The 5,429-nt window shown below is 46.7% G+C and overlaps 1 non-coding gene across 1 annotated transcript; it reads left to right on the forward strand.

The window, feature by feature from the left end:
* The first annotated feature begins 4,518 nt into the window (after positions 1-4,518).
* Positions 4,519-4,593, forward strand: Trnas-cga. The gene has a single exon. It is a non-coding gene; the product is annotated as a tRNA-Ser (tRNA).
* The last annotated feature ends 836 nt before the right edge of the window (positions 4,594-5,429 follow it).

Genomic DNA, 5,429 nt, shown 5'->3' on the forward strand with positions numbered 1-5,429 from the left:
CCAATGCCTCACCATAACTCCGGACATGCTTTACAGTGCTGTTCACAACATTATTCCTCGACTACAGCTATTGCTGTGGAATGATGGTGGACATATTGAGCATTTCCTGTAAAGAACATCATCTTTGCTTTGTCTTACTTTGTTATGCTAATTATTGCTGTTCTGATCAGATGAAGCGCCATCTGTCTGACAGTTTTTGAATCTTTGTATTTTTTGGTTCCAATAAAACCCCATGTCATTCCAAGAATGTGTGTCAATTTTTACCCCTATATCTACATTATTCCGTGATTTATTCGGTTTTCAAATTTATACTGACATTTTGATCACCCGGTATATCTGTTGTCCTTATCGAAAGTTAGGTAAGTACTGTGTACGCCTAGGGACTTATGATCTCAGCAGTTTGGTCCCCTAGGAACTTACCACAAATTAAAAAAAAAGGGCGAAGAGTGGACGGACCGTATATCAATATCCACTAATACGTGTTGGGGTACCCCTGATTATATGGAGTATGACGCGGCCTAACGCTTTAGGAGATTTTACCATCACTGTTACAACGATTGGCGAACTGCCGTGGCTTGGGAACTGAGAAACCCCCCTGCTTACCCGAGGGACGTCGGAAGCTACCAGCGGACGCATGGGAAGCCCTGTGGGAAGTAGCCGTGTGAGTTTTCACAGCGCGGATCTGCTGCAGGGGAATGTTCAGACGCCCGTCTCGCGGATTTTCACGCTTTCCGTATTCTCCGGATCACAAAGAAGCAGAAAGTGTGCTCAGAAACGTATGTGTTCGGTAGGTTCTAACTAAGGTTATTGCTCGTAACACATTACATTACTTGGACGCATGTGAAAAACGCGGGTATTTAAGAAATGTTTTTAATGGTGTGTATATGAGGAGGTTGAAAAGTGTCAGCCAACCAGTTGCAAACCAAAGGTTTATTTAGCCCTTGACCTAGGTTTCGCTTTTTATAAAAATATCTTCTTCTTCAGGAGTGGACCACATTACCTGAAGTCGAGGGCCTCTTGTCATATACAGGGTGTTACAAAAAGGTACGGCCAAGCTTTCAGGAAACATTCCTCACACACAAATAAAGAAAATATGTTATGTGGAGATGTGTCCGGAAACGCTTAATTTCCATGTTAGAGCTCATTTTAGTTTCGTCAGTATGTTCTTCCACCTACTCTCGATGGAGCACGTTATCATGGTTTCATACGGGATACTCTACCTGTGCTGCTAGAACACGTGCCTTTACAAGTAAGACACAACATGTGGTTCATGCACGATGGAGCTCCTGCACATTTCAGTCGAAGTGTTCGTACGCTTCTCAACAACAGATTCGGTGACCGCCGGATTGGTAGAGGCGGACCAATTCCGTGGCCTCCACGCTCTCCTGACCTCAACCCTCTTGACTTTCATTTATGGGGGCATTTGAAAGCTCTCGTCTACGCAAACCCGGTACCAAATGTAGAGACTCTTCGTGCTCGTATTGTGGTCGGCTGTGATACAATACGCCATTCTCCAGGGCTGCGTCAGCGCATCAGGGATTCCATGCGACGGAGGGTGGATGCACGTATCCTCGCTAACGGAGGACATTTTGAACATTTCCTGTAACAAAGTGTTTGAAGTCACGCTGGTACGTTCTGTTCCTGTGTGTTTCCATTCCGTGATTAATGTGATTTGAAGAGAAGTAATAAAATGAGCTCTAACATGGAAAGTAAGCGTTTCCGGACACATGTCCACATAACATATTTTCTTTCTTTGTGTGTGAGGAATGTTTCCTGAAAGTTTGGCCGTACCTTTTTGTAACACCCTGTATAAAAATTCATATAAAAACCAGAAACCTCATGCTATGGCTCAATACAGCAGCCGAATTACACTCAGCGTACGTCAGAATAAATGTACAAATTTATTCGCCCACTGGTAAAGGTTCTTGTCTAGAAAAGACTCCTGTTATAATTTTATGTAGACAAGAGCGATTACCAATGGCGGAAACCATTTGTGCATGTATTCTGACGTACGATGAGTGTAATTTAATAATAACTGACAGTAATAATAATAAGGAAAAAAATACTACACATTAATAATAATGGCAATAATAATAGTAAAGGTTATTAAGACTGATACACATACATGAATGCATGTTAACTACTGTAGAAGCCAAAGAGATTAAGAAACAGGAGGAGATAGGAAGACAGAATTTAAACAGAGGTCTGTGCCAATACGGGAGAAGAGAACAGTTATGAGGCACGAGAGACTGACGAGAGTCAGCTGCAGCCAAGTGCACTACGTGATCAAAAGTATCCGGACACCTGGCTGAAAATGACTAACAAGTTCGCGGCGCCCGCGGTCGGTAATACTGGAATACAATATGGTGTTCGCCCACCCTTAGCCCTGATGACAGCTTTCACTCTCGCAGGCATACGTTCAGTCAGGTGCTGGAAGGTTTCTTGGGGAATGGCAGCCCATTCTTCACGGAGTGCTGCACTGAGGTGAGGCCTGGAACGAAGTCGGCGTTCCAAAACATCCCAAAGGTGTTCTATAGGATTCAGGTCAGGACTTGTGTAACCACTCCGCCACAGGCCGTGCATTATGAACAGGTGCTCGATCGTGTTGAAAGATGCAATCGCTATCACCGAATTGCTCTTCAACAGGGGGAAGCAAGAAGGTGCTTAACACATCAATGTGAGCCTGTGCTGTGATGGTGCCACGCAAAACAACAAGGGGTGCAAGCCCCCTCTATGAAAAACACGACCACACCATAGCACCACCGCCTCCGAATTTTACTGTTGGCACTACACACAATGGCAGATGACATATACCGGGCATTCGCCATACCCACACCCTGGCATCGTATCGCCTCATTGTGTACCGTGATTCGGCACTCTACAGAATGTTTTTCCACTGTTCAATCGTCCAGTATTTACGCTCCTTACACCAAGCGAGCCGTCGTTTGCTATTTCCTGGCGTGATGTGTGGCCTATGAGCAGCCGCTCGACCGTGAAATCCAAGTTTTCTCACCTCCCGCCTAACTGTCATAGTACTTGCAGTGGACCCTGATGCAGTCTGGAATTCCTGTGTGATGGTCTGTATAGACGTCTGCCTATTACACATTACGACGCTCTTCAACTGTCGGCGGTCTCTGTCAGTCAACAGACGAGATCGGCCTGTACGCTTTTGTGCTGTACGTCTCCCTTCACGTTTCCACTTGACTATCACACCGGAAACAGTGGACCTAGGGATGTTTAGGAGTGTGGAAATCTCGCGTACAGACGTAACACAAGTGACACCCAATCACCTGACTACGTTCGAAGTCCGTGAGTTCTAAGGAGCTTCCCATTCTGCTCTCTCACGATGTCTAATGACTACTGATGTGGCTGATATGGAGTACCTGGCAGTAGGTGGCAGCACAATGCACCTAATACGAAAAACATATGTTTCTGGGGGTGTCCGGATACTTTTGATCACATAGTGTACACGCTCCTCCCTGTTCATTAATTTTACGTTGATTCCTGGTCCTTAATACCAGTGTCATTGTAGCTGTAAAGTAGGATTTACCCATGAGTCTGTTATATACGTCTCCAATCTGAAAGGTACGATAGGCAATAACATCCCTACTCAAATGGCTCAAATGGCTCTGAGCACTATGGGACTGCTGAGGTCATCAGTCCCCTAGAACTCAGAACTACTTAAACCTAAGTAACCTAAGGACAACACACACATCCAAGCCTGAGGCAGGATTCGAACTTGCGACCGTAGCAGCAGTGCGGTTCCGGACTGAAGTGCCTAGAACCGCTCGGTCACAGCGGCCGGCTGTGAACACTGTGCCAGGCTGTTAAATGTGATCTGCAGAGTATCCATGTAGATGTAGATACACTGCTAGCGCCGCCAGCAGTCATCTGTTAATGGTTACTGCACGTTGTCGCAGAACGTAGGCGGTGGTACCGTTAATGTGACTGGACCGTACACATGGGAGCGAGGAATTGTTATTTTTATTCTGCAAACTGCCACTGTGTGTATTTTTATGTCGCTTTTGACTGTATTTATGCTATAGTATCCCGTTTTAATGAATCTGAGGATGACATAAATAAAGTTGGAAACCGAAACTTCCTGGCACATTAAAAGTGTGTGCCCGACCGAGACTCGAACTCGGGACCTTTGCCTTTCGCGGGCAAGTGCTCTACCATTTGAGCTACCGAAGCACGACTCACGCCCGGTACTCACAGCTTCACTTCTGCCAGTACCTCGTCTCCTACCTTCCAAACTTTACAGAAGCTCTCCTGCGAACCTTGCAGAACTAGCACTCCTGAAAGAAAGGATACTGCGGAGACATGGCTTAGCCACAGCCTGGGGGATGTTTCCAGAATGAGATTTTCACTCTGCAGCGGAGTGTGCGCTGATATGAAACTTCCTTTCTTTCAGCAGTGCTAGTTCTGCAAGGTTCACAGGAGAGCTTATGTAAAGTTTGGAAGGTAGGAGACGAGATACTGGCAGAAGTAAAGCTGTGAGGACCGGGCGTGAGTCGTGCTTGGGTAGCTCAGTTGGTAGAGCACTTGCCCGCGAAAGGCAAAGGTCCCGAGTTCGAGTCTCGGTCCGATACACAGTTTTAATCTGCCAGGAAGTTTCATATCAACGCACACTCTGCTGCAGAGTGAAAATCTGATTCTGGAAAGTTAGTGGAAACCGTCTGTCCAAGAAAATAAAAAAGTTGCCTAGGCGGTGTTTGTCTTTCTATACATCAGATCTCGTCACGGTGCCACGCTCCATGTCTCACGATTACGAAATCTAATGAGTGATGGTGCTTGTGAAGTTGTGCGGATAGGGGAGGGGGGGGGGGGGGTCAACAGTGTGCAAAACAGCCGTACTCACTTCGCTGTGGCAGAAACTTCCTCCGCCAGAGCAGACTGTATAGTAGACCATCGCGAGGGCTTCGGCGTCTGTCTTGAGTGAGCGAGTTATCCGAGGCCCGGATTCCCCCGGCAGTGAAACGCAGTGCTTACGGCGCCCACGAGCTGGCGTGGGTTCTGGGACAGAGAAACCGCCCACCCCGCACAGAGTGTGCCCCGAGTCCCTAAACACTGCACTCTACTCTCAACAGCTCTACTTTCTCTCTCTCTGCCTCCCCTTTTGTTATAGCCAAGTCGGCACGGCACTGATAAACAGCTGCTTTACTGCCGTCTTGTAATTATCCTACACCCTTGACACTTTGCTGCTTTTTGTTTTATGGGCACTTGACCGCGATCCTGGGGATACTACTGTGCCTAGCCTTTCGTTTTCCGGCGCTGGAGTAGTAAACAGAGGCTACGAAGATTGAGGTAGCAGTGTCAAACTTGAATAAGCTCTATATACAGGGTGGTCCATTAATCGTGACCGGCCCAAATATCTCACGAAATAAGCGTCAAACGAAAAAACTACAAAGAACGAAACTCGTCTAGCT

This window comes from Schistocerca piceifrons, chromosome 11 (genome assembly GCF_021461385.2).
Source record: "Schistocerca piceifrons isolate TAMUIC-IGC-003096 chromosome 11, iqSchPice1.1, whole genome shotgun sequence".
NCBI classification, from domain to species: domain Eukaryota; kingdom Metazoa; phylum Arthropoda; class Insecta; order Orthoptera; family Acrididae; genus Schistocerca; species Schistocerca piceifrons.